Consider the following 20,433-nt stretch of genomic DNA (forward strand, 5'->3'; position numbering starts at 1 on the left):
GTACAATACTCAAACACATATATAAATGAATGAAAAAGAAGATTAGGGTGTTCTGCACCCACCAAAACTTGTGTGGCTCTCTGTTTCTCTCTCTCCCTCTTCCGTTCTTGCTTCTGTTGAGAGCACTCTCAGCTATGGCACTCTACACCTGGGGCGCCAACTCAATGTGTAATATGTTACTACCCTCGTCCAAAATCCATGGTATGGGGGGACAAGGTCCATATATAATATGCATGGATTTCCTTAAAAATTTTCAAATATGCAAGGAAAAAATATGAAAATTTAATGTCCCCCCTCCCACAAAATATAAGGTATATACCTTGAAAAATATGCAAGATTTTAAGATTTGTACATATTTTTCATAATATGTGAGGCCCAAGGGGGGGGTCTTTTGGATGGGGGGGGTAAAACAAAAAATACACTAAAATATGAAAACCCATCTCCTTTCAAATCACTGTAACTTTTTCATGTGTTACCCAAATTTCAAGGTGTAAAGACATATTTGAAGCTCTTTTAGTGTAGAACACGACCATGTTAATTGAATAATTTCTACTCATGGCATATTGTTAAATGCATCTCATACTCAAGATTTTGATTAGTTTTCTTACTAAAGGGAGTTGACACCCCAGTGCTCTACAATCCATACATGCATCAGGGAAATTCTTATTGCATTTCAACTTGTGCATCCAAGACATTAAGGGGCAACAATTTCAACTTGTGCATCCAGCAGATTAAGGGTCAACAATTTCCCAAGCCCAATTGAATTACCATTCTCAAGTACCAGCGTGTGTGTGTGTGTGTGTGTGTGTGTGTGAGAGAGAGAGAGAGAGAGAGAGAGAGGAGAGAGAGAGAGAGAGACTCTCTTGCCTTGATGATTTGTCTTTTTTTCCCACCATTTTGAGTATTTTTAGCATGTGTGTGTGTGTGTGTGTGTGAGAGAGAGAGAGAGAGAGAGACTAAAAAAAGAAATCAAACAAATTTTTTAAAGCCCGAATTAGAATCCAAATGAGGACACCGGTGCCCTCCTCTGGATGCCAATTTGGGCTTTAAAAAATTTACAACTTGTGCTATAAATATCCAAAATTAGTCATGTTTGGTATCAAAACGATCAGAACACATCAAATGAGCTCCTTTATCTTGTTAGTTTCATTAAATTCTGTCTCTGGTGTGATTCTGTGCTTACTAGCTCTCCTCTAGAAGCCCTTTTGGTCTAAAAATTTAACCAAAATGGTAGGGAAAAAAGACAAATAATCATGGTGAAAGAGAGAGAGGAAGAAAGAGAGAGAGCGAGAGAGAGAGTAAAAAAAGAAATCAAAGAACTTTTTCTTAGCCCAAATTGGCATCTAGAGGAGGGTGCCGGCACCCTCCTCTGGGATGCCAGTTTGGGCTTAAAGTAATTTCACAACTTTTGCTAGAAATATCCAAATTTAGTCATGTTTGGTATCAAAATGATCGGAACACATCAAATGATATCATTTCTCTTGTTAGTTTCATGAAATTCTATCTCAGGTGTGATTATGTTCATGCTTGCCCTCCTGTACAAGCTCTTTTGAGCTAAAACATTTACCCAAAATGGTGGGAAAAAAAGACAAATTATCATGGTTAAAAAGGTGGGGGGAGAGAGAGAGAGAGAGAGAGAGAGAGAGAGAGAGAGACCCACAATGCATGAATGAGAGAGGGGTTAGAGAGAGACATGAGAGAGTTAGACCCACAATGATGAAGAGAGAGAGAGAGAGAGACTACTAGAACCTCAAGTGGATGAAATTGGGAAGATATAAAAATGAAATGTAGGGCATTTGTATTTACAAATCGTGTACCATATAAGCTTGTTGAGGATGTATGTGTGTGTGTGTGTCACACACACACACACACACACACATAGCGTGCATGAGAGAGGGGCTAGAGAGAGATGTGAAAGAGTTAGACATAGACGGAGATAGAGGGTTGCAATGACGACAACGAGAATGAAAATAGAAAAAGAGACAAAAAGAATAGTGTGTGTGTGTGTGTGTGTGTGTGTGTGAGTGAGAGAGAGAGAGAGAGAGAGAGAGAGAGAGAGAGAGAGAGAGAGAGAACAGTGCATGCATGAGAGAGGGGGTAGAGAGAGATGTGATAGAGTTAGACATACATGGAGATAGAGGATTGCAATGAGGACAAGGAGGACAAAGAGAGAAAAGAGACAAAAAGAATATTGTGTGTGTTTATGTGTGTGTGTGTGTGTGTGTGAGAGAGAGAGAGAGAGAGAGAGAGAGAGAGAGAGAGAGATGTCATAAGTGGAATAGGTGGAATGAAACATGCTGATTGCCCAAAAAAACGTGTTCCTAAACTTGCTCAAAAAACTCGCTTCTTGCCCTTCCCCGTCGGCAATGTTTCTTAGACACTAGTCATAAAGATGGTGAGAGTGACCAATAACAGTATTAGGTTTGGATTCATAGTAGGAAATGGTGACATCCACAAAGAAACAGTAGCAATACATTGTTCATGGTTTCTAAGAGTATGGTTTCATTATAGGAATAGCCTATTGGTATGGTAGAATAGGTCTAAGCTCAAAAAGAGAAGAACATTTGGTGCTTCTCTACACTAGAGAGTGAGCTACAGTAAAAGATGCATGCTTCAAGGTGATACCATGATGTGGTGCACAAATCTGCTCTACAAACCAAAGTGAGCAAAAGCATCACTAAATTACAAAAATAACACCTCCAAGAACTAGTGTCCACCAAAAAGTGAGGTTAAATGTTAGGTACATTGTTAAAACTAGAAAACAAAATCTAGAAATTTGGGAAGAGAAAGTTTTTAAGTTTATAAATTTTAGTTTTATAGTGGAAAACCATGCAAAAACTTGAGGAAAAAAGTGTAAATTTTGAAGTTGAAGGTTTATGTATTGGTAACCAAAAAAGTTTTTGGTGAACACTGCCAACAACCATCTATTCTGTAGCACAATGACAATAGCTCCAAGAACAATTTGTGCTTTGATACCATGTTAGATGTCATGGCAAAGAGAAAGAGAGACATTGATCACATGATGGAGACAAGGGAGGAAACTCATAACTCATGATTGATTTTATGTTTTGCAAGTAAATGGGTGCCTCATTAATAGGTTGGGCAGCCTTATCTTCTCACACACAAACATTATTGGTGATCTGAGCTAAGGGAATATCCCTAACTTACATGTGATGTCACACACAAGACTCACCCACCTGCCACACAATTGGCACAAGTGTTTCTTCACACATGCACACTAAAGGACACTCATACTCCCATACCTTTCTCTACAAATTACCCAACAAATATTCGATTCCAAAATAAAGTTTTATTTTTTGTTTTCTCCCATTCTGAAAATCTATTTGTTGCAATGCTTATGATTTTTGTGACTCAGATCCACACATCAACTCAAAGATGAGGATGATCCTATGAGGACACCTCATGAGAGAGCTCCAAGCCTCAACAACATCTCCAAGAGCATTCATGCTGTCTCTACAATGACTATCTCAAGCGGCCAAAGATCTACAAGCTCATAAACAACGATAGCATAGCTCAGCTATGGCAAATGACAACACTCTTGTAGCTCAATATCCCAACAGCCTTAGCGACACCCACAAGCATGCATAGGTGGCTTCCACAATGCTACAATCTTCCATAGTTTCACCGACCTCTCTCATGTAGTTTCAATGCCTCTATCAAAAAATCTCGTCGGCCAACAACTTCTGTTGACGAAATTTTGAAGATTCCATTGGTGTAAAAAAGATTCCATCAATTCTTACACCAATGTAGGGATACTAACTCTTATTCTAGAAGTACTAGACTCAATAGTGAGCACATGCTTGCATTAGGATTCAACCCTTACCAGATAGATTCAAAGATCACTAATTGTCTATTCCACATAGTCAATACTCTCAAAAGCCAATGTGTGTGTCAGTTTAAAAAATATATTCATGAATAATCATTGTATGTGCACAATAAAATCTATGGATGTATTTCCTTGAGATACAAAATTCCACATCAAACGTAGTACAAAGTACATTGAATAAAGATAGATTCTAGAGATCCTAGGTTTAAAGACAAGAATGCAATACTCTTCTAATAACAACCTTGATACTTGCTCTTTTCCAAGGGTTTCCACTATTGCACCATGCCTATTTGTATGGTATATTTTGAAATTTGTAGTCTTGTGAGCCATAACTATGAGATGACAGGTAATTCATCTAGTGGATGAGCTACCATACATTAGGGGAGAATTGGGGTCTCCAAAGGGCCCCCAATTAGTGTTTCCTAATTTCAAGGGATTAGTGAGGTATTTGAGGTGTACCAATGGGAGTGCTCCTTTTTGTGGGGCAATGCCATGTTGAGGTGGAGGGTGGGCAGACCTGCAAACAGCCCCTATTGGCTACTCCTCTTACACTGGGGACCACTCAAACCATCCCCCCCCCCTCAACCCATGCTTGACCCTTCTCCCATATGCACCTCCCCCAAACAAACCTACAAGTCATTCAAGAGGCGGGTGGCCCTTCTGGGTGAAATTTCCCCCCCTCTCAGCTTGTTACATGCTTGCCCCCTCCTCTTCTCTGGTCCAGCTCCATTCTCCCTCCATTTTTCATACATGGGAACTCATTTGGCATCTTCTTTGCCCCTTCCTGCTCTGGTCCACTGTGTTTCTTCCTCTCTAGCACCTCTTGCAACAGTTGCTCATTCTCTCTCCATTCCTAGCTACAGCACCTCCTACAGCAGCAGCTGCTCATCCCCCTCTGTTCTTTCTTCCTCCATTCCTAGCTACAGTACCTCCTATAGTGGCTGCTCATCCCCCTCTGCTCTTTCTCCCTCCATTCCTAGCTACAACACCTCCTGGAGCAGTTGCTCATCCCCCTCTACTCTTTCTCCCTCCATTCCTAGCTACATCACCACTTGGAGCTTCTCTCAACCTTCACTTGCACCCTCTATATCTTCTCCCTCTCTCTCCCTCTATTAGAGCTGCTCTCTCCCTCCAAGCTGCACTTTCTAGTCCACTATTGCTGTTGTAACCTCCATACAAGCATGGTGAGGAGACCATACATGTACTCTGTGTCCCATAGGAGCAAAAATGCAATGGGTGAATGGGTGCCTTGCACTTATAGCTTGATTGATTGGATAGTCATGAGAGGATCTGCCAAGGGTCCACATAAGCTTCCCAAGAGCAAAAGAGGTGATCTTTTGCATGAATGGAAGGGCCGCATCATGAAGTTCAAGCTTGGGAAGAAAGGATTGCTTGCAAAGGCGCCTTCCTCTATCAAGCAATCAATCGACAATACCATCGCATTGTAAGTCTGCATTTTGTGTAAGATTTTGAAGTGTAATGAGTCATCTTGAAATTGTATTTTCAAATAGAACCAGTGTAATGAGTCAGTTTGAAATTGTATTTTGAAATAGCACTTGTGCATAGCAAATGTATTTCCTTTAGATTTTGAGGAGTGGGAACCAATCGAGTGCTTCTTAGGTAAGTTTACTGCCATTCATGAGGATTTAGGAAGGAAAATGCATGCTGGAGAGAAGTCCTCTGCTTTGAAACATAGAAATATCTATTGGTATAATGCCAAGTACATTACTCCAAGGACAGCATCAGGCTATGGCCATCTTCAATGCATTGCAACACCACAACTTGAGGACATGGATTGTAGCATGGTGGACTCAAGAACAATGCAATCATACAAGGAAAAGATTTCAAAGGATGTGGGCATGGCCATGAAGTTTACATTTGGCTCTAAATGGGTAAGGTTGTCTTGGTTTATGCCTTTGCACATTTTTGCTTCTTGTTTTCATAATATCTAGATGCACAAAACAAAAACCATGTGGTCATGAAAGTGCCTACATGAGAATGCCCTTGAGGAATTGCTTGGGGTGAATTGGGGAAGCAGGTCAAGTGAACAAAAAGGGTGATCTGTTTCAATGCCATGTATGTAAGGACAATGTGGTTGTCAAGTACCACATCTCCTGCCAAATGTTATATTTTGCTTTCCAATATAGGCGCTGGAAGAAAACAAGTGGAAATTAGCTCCCCCTTGACTCTAATGATGATGATAATATAGGGGTAAGTTTATTTATTGGTTCTCATTTAGGAGATGTCAAGAATGTGACTGTCACGTCACAGTGGACTCTCAAGGACGTGCAGGAACACCTATTGGTCATGGAGGATGGCATGACTGAGTCCTTTCACTTTACCTCAAATGGTGAAAAGGTAGGAAAGCGTGCAGAGAAGTGCATGCATAGTGCCACTTTTATCCCTCCTACAGTATTGAAGATTGTCTAGAAAATGTAGGGTGGAACAATTGTGGATTTTGACATTTTCCAATTAATAGTGGTGCAATTAATTTTGATGTTTTGAATGGTTTTGTTTCATGTCAATGTCAAGTTTTCCCAAAAAATTTATAATTCTTTTTATTTTTTATATTTAGAACATTTGGGTATATATAGGTTATAAAGTTACTTTAGTTTCAAAGTTTCACTATCATAGCCATAGTTCTCCTAGCTACCAAACTACCATGGATTCTGCTAGGTCTGCCTTCCACGATTTCATCTCCCATACTCCATTAATTGATAGAGAGGAGAAGTTATTTTTAGTCTTTGATAAGAGCATAGATGTCCTAGGCACCTACTTGGGAGCCCGAGATGAGATTTTGAAGACCTCATCAAGTACATGCAAGACTACATTGCGAGTTTTGCATATCAACTTGATGAGTCTACAAAAAGATGGGTCCCAATTGATTATTTGAAGTACTTGTTCAATCAAGAACCCAGGTTCGTGAAGCATTTAGATCGCTTTCGAGCCCAGCTCACACCCCTGGGGTTTAGGGAGGTGGACACTGATGACCTCCTAGCAGGTGGAGTCATTGAAAACACCAGAAATAGGTTCCTATCCTGGGAAATGACCTTTATTTTCCTTCTCCAGGAGGGACAAATGGAAGAGAAGGCCTTGACCTCAAGCCCCTGACCCTGCCCCTGCCCTTTCCGATCCTCTTATTTCTGTAGATGAGCCCAACATCTACAATGAAGAGCCCATAGATGAAGAAGTTGAGGAGCGGGAAGTGGCATTGCCCCTGGAAGTGCTCCAGCGACCTCTTGAACCCCATTCTACTTCTCAAATTCCATCCACCTCGAGACCACCTCTATTGACCCCACAACAATGATATGGTTTCTTGCTCCCCTTCTTGTCGATGGAGAACAATACCTCTTTCTCCATGATATAGAGGTTATGTTTGGTCTCCGAGAGGATGAAGCTCTTGGTATCCTATGTGGATACGAGGTGGACACAACTATGCAAGAACCTGGGTTTTTGGGAGCAGATGATTCAATAGAAGAGGTTCTTGCTTTAACACTGGCCCAAATCAAAGATGTAGAGACACCAATCTACTCCGACCTACCTGATGTTCCAGAAGAAGCCTCCACATCTCACTCCAGACAGCAGGAGGCCTTTGGATCCATCCTCCTTGACAAAGAGGAAGGGATTGAGCATGATGACTCCATAGTGGTAAGAAACTATGAGCTTTGAATTTCTTCTCTCTTGGTATACTTTTGCTTTAATGGAATTCTAATGTAATGTTGGACTATTGCAGGAGGCATTTGAGGTCGACCTATTCTCATCTTGGCAATGCCTTGTTCGCAGTAGCTTTGGCTGAGATCACTCACTGGCACATTACCTTGGCTAAGCAAAAGGGTGCTTTGTGGTTATCCACAAAAAGTTTTCTCCAATGGCACTCATGACCTCCTGAAGTGCAAGGCCTCGTCAAGAGTGATTGGTCATGCTGACATCAATGGCAATGCTGACAAGGTCATTTTGGTGAACCGCATGGCTGCCCTCAATGCCTTTGGAACCAATTTTCAAGGTATGGCATTGATGGCAGCAACCATGTCCCTGGCCAGCAATGACAATAGCATTGACTCTCTATCGACTAGGTTTAGAGCTAGGAGTGTATTTGGGAATTCAAAGCTCGATGTTCTCAGTGTTTTAGAGAAGAGAGAAAGGCTCTGAAGCCTTATTGTATAGAAATTTTATTTTATATGAATATAGCTATACTTTTTATACAGTGCCCCATTTTGTGTTCTTTTACAAATTTTATTTTATACTGTCATTGTATTTTGTAACTTTAATTGTTGTTGGCATTGATATTTTCATTCACTATTCTATTCAAAAGCATGCGATCAGATAAATATTTGCGCTATAATGGTCATTTCTGAGCAATCCAGTAAGAATCTCACCATGCGACAGAAGGCAAATGTGTTCGGCATTACACGGGGAGCCCAAAAATGGTAAAACCTGCTATGGTGCGTATTGGTCAAACAGGCCCCATACCCGCCATAGTAGGTTTTATCATTTTTGGGCTCCCCACGCGATGCCGAACACATTTGCATTCTGTCGCACGGTGAAAAAACATCATTTGACCACTCAAATTCACACTGAACTTGCATAAACTGATGGAAAGCATCACGTAACATGTATAATAACATGGGAACAGTAATAGAACATAAAGATATATTTTATTCATTGGCCTCAAAGGGCAGAGATTCACATGAAAATGATTCAGGTTACACTGAACCTAAACAACATCTAGGGCCTAAGGGAGGGATCGAAGCGGATGTGCTTGGCGAGTGCAAGGTCCTTGTCCATCACTGTTACTCTTTTGGCATGGATAGCACATAAGTTCGTGTCTTCAAAAAGATCTACTGTCATCTGCTCCGTTGCCTCCTGAATTGTTCCCATAGTGCGTGAAGTGAAACGCACATGTGCTATTTCATGGACAACACTAGAAGGGTGCATGGGGAATGAGACCAGGGGATTCACTCTTAGTACAAGGGGGACGTCACCTGCGTGCATCAACTTCAAGAAAACCCCCTATATATGGTCCATGTAACATAATAAAACACCCCTATTTAAGCTTATAAGGATACCACCAAAAGTAGACTATGTCCCCCCCTTCCTTAAATCTATGTTCTTTCTCAATTATTTGGATTACATCATAAGAAAGTTCAGATGACATAGATTAGACCATCTTCAAATATTCACCAATGGGTAGTATTCATTTTATTCCCTACCATGGCCTACATTTAGCTATAGCTCAGGCTTAGTTCATGCGCAATTGGTACATAACCAATTGTCACTAGTCAAATGTGTATGTGTGTGTGTAATTTTTATGTTTAGGGGGTAAAAACTTGTATTTCCCTATACCTCTCCCTCTTCCTCCCCAAAGATGTCAAGGCCCCCTAACTTAAATTTAAGATTGAGAAAATTAAAAAGGGCCCCCACCCCTAATGTATAAGCTTATGCCTCATCTCAAAAAACCCCCCTATTGTACACTCACGTGATATCATAAGTTTCCCCTTGTGAATCCCCCGGGGGAATGAGATCGTCCACAGTGGTTTGGAACTTGCGGATCTCATGAAGTGCCTTCACGCCTGATTTTTTACACCTCTTAATCTTTGGGGGACCCTGCACTGGCCTTTGGGCATGGCTCCATGGCCTCTTGTCCGCTTTGAACTTCTTTCACCTCTCCTCCCTTGCAACCACCTCTTCAGACTCCTCTTCCTATGTCTAGTGGGTCATTCAAGGTGGCTTCTTGCGCCTAGGGGTCTGCTTTGTCCTTGGTCTCTTTTCCTTTTCACGAGGCTGTGAGATAGCAGGCTGAGGCTCTTGCTCAACTCGTACTAGAGGCTCCTCATATCTGATCATCTCGAGGCACAAAGGGTTGATGGTGCTCTTCCGTGCGGTTTGCTTGGTTGGAGGATTGGGGCCAAGGTTCATTATATCTGTGAGCCCACCAAATACTTCCTCTTGTTGTGGCCCCTATAATCTCTCCATCTCCTCTCTTTGCCTTTCTTGCTTCCCTTGTTCGTTTAGATGCTCCACACGAGGACCCCACGAAGGAGGGAGGGGCAGTTGATCAGGATTGACTAGACTATTTTGCCCCTCTTGGAAGACCTCTCTACTTCCACGGTTAGTTGTGTGGAAGGACTGAGAGGACCCTTGATCGTGCTTGGATCCTTCATCATGCTGGGATTCCTCATGGTGCTGAGATCCCTGGGATCCCCCATGAGAGTCAGATGGTGGGGACTCGCGTTGCTTGGTCTCCTGATGATGAGAACTGCCTTCAGATCCTTGGTGATCATTGCCCTCTTGGCCACTAGGGCTTGCAGTGTGTTCGGAGGCCATGGCATTCTGAGGAGGACAACGGGTAGCATCTAAATGACGTCCAGTGGGTCTAGCAGTTTGTTTAACTCGTGCCATAGAAATGAGGGATTTTAGGGTTTTGAAGTGCTATATATAGTAATCTTTAAAGCACTTCATGGTTTTTCTTTTAAATTAGGGTTTTTTGAGTGCACCTCCTCCCCCCCAGTGTTTTGTTGCTAGTTCGGTAATACTTAATCTTCACCACCCTCCATCCCAACCCACTCACCCCTCCACCCTACCATGTCACACATGCAATTCTGCAATTCCCAAATAAATTTGTGAATTTTGGAATCTATAATTGACTCAAAATAGTGTTAACTTTATTCATCAAACATTTTACATTTGGGGCTCTCTTAGGATCCAACGCCTCTCCTATTTGACTCTACGTTGCAACCAAAGCACAACCCCTTGGATCCCTATTGAGGACTTCCAAGCAGCACATCTCCTTGTCTTCTTGACATGTTGAACCGCTTTTGCAAGACTTGAGACCTCTACCTTATCGCGCTTGAGAGTCCTGGCCTCTAGACATCTATAAAACCAATCGAACATTTCATGTAGTGCATTGCTTTGTATGATACCACCCCCATGCCTTATATTCTTGAAGTATGCTGCCTTTGCTCTGTAGTGTGATTTCTCCATTCCTTGAGTATTCCAAATGGACAGAGGGTCCCATTGCTCCACAAACCATGGTGCATGTGCATAAAGAATATGCTGTAAAGAAAAACATTGTATTAGAAACATAAATTGACTTAAGTTTTAAGCACAAAATTTTAACCTAAGGAGGATTACCATGTAATGTGTAATATGTGACTCCCCCCATGCTTCTACCATCAATGATATAAATTCTCCCAATGCTGTCCTAAATCTCTCATATAAAGCTCATCTGTTTGACCTTGTCTAAGCAACTTTATAAATGCATCAAGCTTTGTCCACAGTTTTGCTCTCAAAGTAGCAATTCGCGGATGTGAAGCTTGATTTGTGGTGCACTCACACAAATCTTTCTAGTACTCCCAACCTAGGGTGCTTTGAGCCAATGTATGTTTTTCTTTATCAGCATTGTGGTTGGACAAGAACCTCCTTGCCTTCCCTCCACCCATGGACACTTTAGCAAGAAGATTTTGTGTCTTTCCTGATTGTTTCTTGTCTTGCTTAAGCTTCACATTGCCTCCGTGAAGTCCCATTAGTGAGATTAGTTCTTCAACTTTTGCAATGCATTGTGCAGAGACTTGCTATGGCCTCAAATTCCAAGCATAATCTAGATGGAGATAGAGTAACTTATCAAGTATACACAGTTCAACATGCAAAGTACACACGTGTACCTGCTCCAATGGAATTGGTAGAATGGGGTCCCACTTAGGATCCTTTTTGTGACGTGTAAACCCTATCACGTGAGTTCAACAGAAGGATGTTTTTAATATCTAAATTCAACAAAAGTTAATTTACATAAGGGAGTATTTAAAACAATTTTCAAAAAAATTTACAGATTTGTATAGAAAAAGGGTACATTTTATTGATGAAAATTTTACAGATAAGGGATTTTAGAAATATGCCTTGAACGCACGTGATATAGAGGATTTATAGATAGTGACCCCCCCGAGGCACTGTATGAAATTTGGGTGGCAGGGTCTAAAGGATACAAGTTTCCATCCACCCAACGGTCAAGATGCTTCTTCCCTTGCAATCAAAGACTATGGAGCACACTTTGAGGAGTACCACTATATCCCAAAGAGCGTGTGCTTGCATATTCTGCCTCTAGTTGTAGGCTCACGTGGTACTTGTTGGATATGTCCTCGAATGGTGCCATGAGTACTCAAAGAGAGGTATTAGTGATGTAGGCTAAAATGTAGGGGAGAGCTGGTAAAGATGGAGCAGTGAGAGGGAGAGAGTAGCAAGGAGAGGGAGGAGGAGAAGCTAATAAGGGCAACAGAAAGAGGAGGAGAAGAGTAGGGCGACAGGTGTAGAAGGGAGGAAAGGAGCTGTTGTAGAAGGGAAGAGGAGGGGAGAGATGCTACTGTTAGATATCAATGCTCCACTCTCATGTAACTACACGAGAACTAGCTAACTCTAATTGTAAGCCCCCCATATGAGGAGAAGGCATTTGAGTAGCTCGGTTATCCGGTAGGTCCTGGTTTGGACACTAGATGGGGGCCATGTGTGGCCTGATGGCTAGACGGCTTCAGATAGAGTTGGCACACTGCCAACTAGGCTACATGCAAGTGCGGGAAGGCATCCCATGACTGACGGCATTGAGGGTAGACGGAGAATTTCTCGAGGCAGCCCACTCTCGGGTTGCGGGGCCCATTTGGAGTCCCAGATGATCCCAGATGGCTGTGGGCCGAACAGATACCGTAGGTTAGTTGCTCTGTTTTGCACACCAGTTCTATCGTGTGGTTGGTGGCCTATTTCAAGACCGACCCCCAGTCGACCGTTTTGGGCAGACTGGGTCGGTCACCCAATTGAGCCTAACCGACTATGACTGGTGGCTATATAAGAGCAAGCCCGTGAAGCCCATTTCATCACTGGCTACAGCAACCCTGATTCCTTAGCATCCAGCCTCCGTCCTCTACTGTTTCCAGCTTGCCATCGAAGCTTCTTTCATAGGAGCGCACGGCTGGGAGGCAACGCCATCTATTGTATCAGTTCTACAGTAATCAAATTTTTGATTCTCCATACTATTTGGTTTTCTCTCTTGCGTACGAGATCCTGTTATCTATTGAGCACAAATGTTGTATTATTTTCTTACATGGTATCAGAGCCTGGACTCTAGCGAGAAGATTTGGTAGTGTGTTTGTGTTTGCGAGTAGATTGTGAGAGATGGCCTAGCCCGCAAGACTGCGAATCCCACCGTTCAGTGAAAGTGGAAAGTTGGACGGCTCTAACTATCCACTCTGGAAGGTCAAGATGAAGACCATCCTAAGTGCATACGAGCTTTGGGACACTGCTACTGGGGTGGACGTGAGGCCGGTTGCGAGACCAGATCCAGCCAATGCAGGACAATAGATAGTGCCAATTGCGGATGAGATTCTCGCATGGACAAGAAGAAATGTAGATGTGCTGTGTTCTATTGTCTGTAGTGTAAGTGATTCTGTCAAGGTGTTAATTCAACATGTCACCACAATGGAGGAGGCATGGATGGTCTTGAAAAATCAGTACGAGACCACGAATCAGATGCGGATTCAAAATCTGGAGACTCAACTCATGAATGAGAAATTGTCTGAGTCTGAAGCGGCAGAGAAGTTCATCAACAGGGTGAAGAATCTGCGTGATCAGATAACTGCGATTGGCATCACCATCACTAGTGAGAATCTAGCACGAAGGTGCATACGGATTCTCCCACCAAAGTACGACGGTATTGTTACGGTGCTAAATACGCAAAAGATAAAATTTCCCCTCAACTTTGAGGATTTTAGTGCAATGCTTTCTGGAGGAGGAGATGCGTCAAAAGATAAGGACTGGAGAAGATTTGGCTTTCTACGCAAGTCAAAGAAAGGTAAGGGTAAGGACTCTGGTAATCCATCTTCTTCTGATGATAAAAAGAGAAAGAAGAAGATCAAGTGCTTCTATTGCAACAAGGCAGGGTACAAGAAGAATGAGTGCTAAAAGAAGATTGCAGATGAGAAGAATGGAGTAAAGAAAGAGTCCAGCAAAATCGCGCAGGCAGTACCAGTAGAGTTGTTTGTAGCAATTGAGGAGATTTGCACGGATGCAATTCATGTACCTGTTGATGAACCGTGGATCATTGACAATGGTGCATCGTGCCACATGACCAGTCGCAAGGATTGGTATACTTCTCTACAGTCGGTAGGGAATGACATCCTGGTAGTAGTCGGCAATGATGCAAAATGTCCAGCAAAAGGAAAAGGTACGATTGCTCTCAAGTTAGATGGAGTTGTAAAACGACTGTCCGATGTTTTTTATGTGCCAGATATCAAGAGGAACTTGTTGTCCATTTCTGCGATCACGAATCGGGACCTCAAAGTTCACTTCGATAAGAATGGCACACAGATTGTGGATCTTCAAGGGAAGGTCATTGGTAAATGTACACGGTGCAACAACATCTACGAACTCTCAGCTTTCAGTGCTCGAGCTGATGTGAAGAACACTAAGCTGTGGCATGAGAGGTTTGGTCATCTAAACCTTAGTTCTTTGAAGGAGATGCATAAAAGTGGAATGATTGCAGACCTACCAAAAATTTCAGATTTGCGTGATGTATGTGAAGCTTGCATGATGGGCAAGCAGCATGGACATCCCTTTCCTAAAGAGGCCAGCAGGGCAAAGGCTTCTCTAGAGCTCATTCACATGGATCTCTGCAGAAAGATGGAGATGGAAGCTTTGGGTGGTTCCTACTACTTGATGACGCTGATCGATGACTATAGTAGAAGGATATGGATATACGTCCTGAAGACTAAAGACGAGGCTTTTAGTAGGTTCAAGGAATGGCATGTAATGGTCGAGAAAGAATCGGGGAGGAAGGTGAAGAAATTGAGATCAGACAGAGGTGGAGAGTTCACATCAATTGAATTCGAAAGTTATTGCAAAAGTCACGGGATCAAGAGGCAGAAACCCCCGCCACATACATCACAGCAAAATGGAGTAGCAAAACGCAAGATGCACGTCATCTGCAAAATGGGCCGGAGTATGATGAAAGGGAAAGATTTGCCAAAGACTTTCTTGGCTGAAGCATGTAACATTGCAGTTTACATTCTAAATCGTAGCTACACGAAGGTTGTGAATGGGATGACTCCACTGTAGGCCTTTTCTGGTAAGAAACCTTCAGCTGCACATTTCAGAGTTTTTGGATGTGACTGTTTTGTGCATGTCCTTGATGCTACTAGGACCAAATGGGAACCGAAGAGCTGGAAATGTATTTTCTTGGGCTACAGTGAAGAGGCGAAGGGTTACCGTCTCTATAATCCTATTACCAAGAAGGTAATTGTAAGTCGCGATGTGGTCTTCTAAGAATAGCCGCATCAATTAGAGGAGGATGCTTCCTTCCCAGACAACCAGGACCAGGATATCCATCTAGTACCGCCACCAACAGCGAACTCCCCCAACGGTGCTTGGGAGGATTCAAGACAAAGAAGAGGAAGAGGAGCCTGCAGAACCACAACGGCAACAGCCATTCCCGAAGTGGGTAAAGCAGCTTTTGGATGGTAGAGAATCTCCAGCCATTGAGGAGGAACCATTTGAACACCGCCGGTCCAAGAGATTAGAGGAGCAAAGAAGGGCGTAGGAACACTTGGTCAACTACACGTTGATGACAGAGGTGATCCGTGCTAAAGAACCCAAGTGTCTTGAAGAGGCATAGGGTGATGATAGGTGGATGGAGGCTATGCAGTCGGAGTATGGCTCCATAATGAAGAACAACACTTGGGACCTTGTGGATCATCCACCAAAACGCAAGGTAATTGGGACCAAGTGGGTGTACAAGACCAAGTACAAGTCCGACAGCACGTTGGATAAGTACAAGGCTCGGCTCATGGCAAAAGGATTCGCACAGGTACATGGTTTTGATTATCAGGATTCTTTTGCTCCCACAGCTCGACTAACCACAATTCGCAGTGTTTTGGCTTTAGCTGCCTAGGGAAGTTGGCCTGTGTTTCAGATGGATGTGCAATCTGCCTTTTTGAATGGAGATCTCAAGGAGGAGGTATACATGGAACAACCACCAGGTTTTGAGATCCCCGATTCAGAAGGTAAAGTCTGTAAACTGAAGAAGGCACTTTACGGGCTAAAATAGGCCCCACGAGCGTGGTACCAGTGAATTGATGCCTACTTTCTACAAAACGAGTTCAGGAGGAGCCCATCTGATGCAAACTTGTATATCTTCAGAGAAGGAGGTAGGTGTATGATCGTGGTCCTTTATGGGGATGACCTTGTCATAACAGGGAACCATGAAGAGATGATCTCGCAGACAAAGCATTTGCTAGGAAGAGAGTTTGAAATAACAGAACTCGGACTGATGCATTTCTATTTGGGGATTGAAGTTTGGCAAGAGCCGAAACATATCATTTCACATCTGAAGTATGCTGGAGAGATACTGAAGGCATTTGGCATGGCTAAGTGCAAGACAGTTGGTACCCCTATGGAGGTTGACGTGAAGCTCTCGAATGAGGATTCATCACCACTGGTGGACGAAGTGAAGTACATAAGACTTGTGGGTAGTTTAATTTACCTGTGCAACACACGGCCGGACATCAGTTTTGCGACTGGTGTACTAAGCAGGTTTTCCAATAAGCCTCGGGAGAACCATTGGAGGGCAGGGATGCGGGTGTTGAAATACATCAAAGGCACACTTGATTATGGCATCACCTATACCAAGGGCAACATCTTGACCGAATTTTGTGAATCAAATTGGGCAGGAGACGTGGACAATAGGAGATCAGTGACACGTTACTGTTTCTCACTTGGATCTGGAGCTATGTCATGGGTCAGCAAGAAGCAACCCATAGTTGCTCCTTCTTCTACCGAGGCTAAGTACAAATCAGCATGCTTTGCTTCTTGCGAGGCAGTGTGATTGAGGAGGATTTTGGGGGACATGGGTACAGTGCAGAACAAGCCTACATAGTTATCATGTGACAATCAGAGTTGCATGGCGATTGCAAAGAACCTTGTGTTCCATGCTCGCACAAAACACATTGAGATTCAATATCACTTTGTACATGAGCTCATCATGGATGGAGAGGTCGACTTGGTGTACTGACTACAGAGAATGCTGCGGACATCTTCACGAAGGCTCTTGGAAGAGACTTGCTGGAGAGGCATCTTCATCGACTTGGCATTGGACCAAAAAAGTAAGTTCACTTGCGGGTGGACATTGAGGGGGGGTGTTAGATATCAATGCTCCACTCTCATGTAACTATGCGGGAACTAGCTAACTCTACTTGTAAGCCCCCCATATGAGGAGAAGGCATTTGAGTAGCTCGGTTATTCGGTAGGTCCTGGTTTGGACACAAGATGGGGGCCATGTGTGGCCTGATGGCTAGATGGCTTCAGATAGAGTTGGCACACCACCAACTAGGCTACATGCAAGTGCGGGAAGGCATCCCATGACTGATCGCATTGAGGGTAGATGGAACATTTCCCAGGGCAGCCCACTCTCGAGTTGCGGGGCCCGTTTGGAGTCCCAGATGATCTCGGATGGCTGTGGGCCGAACGATAACCATAGGTTAGTTGCTCTGTTTTGCACACCAGTTCTATCGTGTGGTCGGTGGCCTATTTCAGGACCAACCCCCAGTCAACCATTTTGGGTGGACTCGGTTAGTCACCCAATTGAGCTACGACTGGTGGCTATATAAGAGCAAGCCCGTGAAGCCCATTTCATCACTGGCTACAACAACCCTGATTTCTTAGCATCCAGCCTCCATCCTCTACTGTTTCCAGCTTGCCATTGAAGCTTCTTTCATAGGAGCGCACGGCTAGGAGGCAGCACCATCTATTGTATCAGTTCTACAGTAATCAAAATTTTGATTCTCCATACTATCTAGTTTTCTCTCTTGCATACGAGATCCTATTATCTGTTGAGCACAGATGTATTATTTTCTTTTAGCTACAGGAGGGACGAGGAGGGGAGAGATTCTGCAGGAGGGAGGAGCAGAGGAGAGGGATCTTGGGCAGCTGGAGAAGGAGGGGAGAGGAAGGAGGGAGGAGGAGCCAGAAGGAGGAGGAGGAGGGGAGAGGGAGGAGGGAGGAGGAGGAGCAAGATGGAGGAGGGCAGAGGAGGAGGGAGGGGGAGGGAGGGAGAGGGAGAGGGAGAGGGAGGAGGAGGAGGGAGGGAGCCTGGAGGGAGGGAGGGAGAGAGAGGGAGGGAGGGAGAGAGAGAGAGAGAGGGAGGGAGGGAGATTCAAAAATTGAAATTCAAATTTCAAAAAGTGGCCGCCTCCCCTCATTGATGGGGGGAGAGGTGGGCTCAAATGTGGGCTTAACCCACCTAGGTTGGGCTGGTTAGGCCTCTTTGGGACCCTCCAAGCCCCTTCCATTAGCCACTAAGAATTCCCTAATCCATTCCTTATGAGGCCCTTTTGAGACCCCAATTCTCCCTTAATGGCTATCTTCACTATTGTTACCATCATTAACTCTCTACCCCATCTCTAGCAAAATGTTTGTGCCTCAATACCTTCTCTAAAAATTGCCACTTGAAGAGGATATGCCATTGTTTCGTACCAAAATCATCATATTTTTGTTTCTAGTCATCTATCTGCATCTCATTTGGATCCTACCGTGAATTTGTTACCGATTGATACCCATTTGTTGTACTGATGCTACCTTGACTCAGATGTTAGCACATTTTATAATATGCAATCCATTTTTTTTTCTTTAAATCTGATGATGCCATGGATGATTTTTTCAAGCTAGTTTCGTTAAGAAGCTAGACTTTTATATTGGTGTTTGTATTCCCTAACAAAAATATATGTTTGAAAGAGTTGCCAGGATTTGAAACTTTTATGCAAATAAATTTAAACTTTTGCCAGGATTTACATTTTTTAATGAAAATTTCAAAAGGAAATATATAAAAGTGTACTACATCCTATCAATATTGTGAAACTAAAAAAATGAGCTTGATAAACTTCCACCAAGATTTTATATTAATATACAAGCATAGCTTCGATAAAAAAATCCATGGATGATGCGTTCACCTTAGAAGGCACATGGGCTACTATCATAGATCCATCTATAACTAGGCATAAACTACTGATCATCCTTCATTGGATAGAAGAATGCCAATTCTCCTATGAGACCCTCAAGTTAGTCTTGGCATCAACCACCACCATGATTCTCCAAGAACATGTCACCATTGTCCCTGCCAGGGTACAAGAAGACTTCCAATTGTGCAAGAGTACTATTTGCTCTATGTTGAGAGATCACACTCAACATTAGGTAATCATATGTGCATAGCAGCATCATGTGATCATATGTGCATAGAACTAATCCAATAGAATACTATAAAGGAAAGGGTTAGATGCCCTAACCCTAACCTTGAATGGGCTTGTATATATTCTACATTTTCAACTAAACCTAGTGTACAGTTAGTCATTTGTGGTGTGCTCTCTAGTTGTGCCCTCTCTCCTCACATCTCCGCTCTTCTCCTCTCCCCTCTTCATATTTTGTCATGGCATCAGAGAATGGTTCTGCCTTCCACTGAGGTGCCATCCTTGTGAGAGAGATTGAGTGATTGAGAGTTCTTTTGAATGTTCTCCGTGAGAGTCCACTTCTAGTGAGAGATCTTCATCCATTCTTTGAAAGAAAATTTCCATCATTCCATTAGGGAGAGAAATTCTTTGTGACTTGATTGAGAGAAAGAGAGATTAGATCCATTGTGAATTCTCAGAGAGTTAGAAAGGTTCATCCCTTTTCAGAAAGAGAGAGGTGTGAGAGTCTAGTTCTAAGAGGAGAATTATTTAGAGGAGTTGCTAGCAAGGACTTAGACAATTATAGTAGTGCAAGGCAAGCGAGGCAGCCATCTATTATAGCGACTAGAACTGCTGCAAGCACCTTCCTCTCCATCCATAAACAAGCTCCAACCTTCAACGACTCATAAACTAGTCCAGCTGCTTCGATAGAGCAACCAACCACTTTCAATAATAGAAGGAAAGGCAACCCATAGACTTCTTGAATAGTAGCTTCAACAACTCGACATCCTTCAGCAAAGGCATCTCAGCCAGGCCAGACAGCTAGCAAGCCATCACAACGAAGGTGATGGCAAATGAGGCTCTCATCAGCCTAAAAGACAACAACAACTACTAGAAGGGCTCCTCCACAGGCTAGCCCAAGTGCCCAATTGCCCCCGCTCCAAACGCATAGCCACGAGCACTCAGTGACGGGGGACTCCATTTGCAAGGCTCACAAATGTGCATCTCAGCACGGCTCCATTAACCGAGCTACAGCAACCTCCAACATCACCTCCACCTCTCCAAACGTAACACCGAGCACTCCTTCCATTAGCATCTCCCTTCTCCAATGGCGTAGTATCCGCCTTTTGCAAGAAACAGCTACTCTACTCACAGTCTTCAAGCCCTTCTGCAATGCCATAGCGCCCGACGACCGGCCTCTCCAATAGAGCAGCCTGCTCCAACAAGGCCACGGTAGTCTCCTACGACCTGCTCATAAGTAGACTCCAAGGTTCTTCCATGGCAACCTCCATCCAGGCACACAGCAGCCCATGATCGAAAACAATGGATAGCCGACATGTCTCCAATGACCTTTAAGCCCGCGCGACTGCAATGACTCCAAGCCTTCACCATGCC

At 43.4% G+C, this 20,433-nt stretch overlaps 1 pseudogene; it reads right to left on the reverse strand.

Moving 5' to 3' along the window:
* Positions 1–20,218, reverse strand: part of LOC147890270 (pentatricopeptide repeat-containing protein At4g39530-like) — a 32,048-nt pseudogene extending 11,830 nt beyond the window's left edge.
* Positions 20,219–20,433: the final 215 nt, after the last annotated feature.

The sequence above is a fragment of the Dipteris shenzhenensis genome, chromosome 19 (genome assembly GCF_047967505.1).
Source record: "Dipteris shenzhenensis isolate YYH24624 ecotype China chromosome 19, Dip_SZ_1.0, whole genome shotgun sequence".
Classification (NCBI taxonomy): Eukaryota; Viridiplantae; Streptophyta; class Polypodiopsida; order Gleicheniales; family Dipteridaceae; genus Dipteris; species Dipteris shenzhenensis.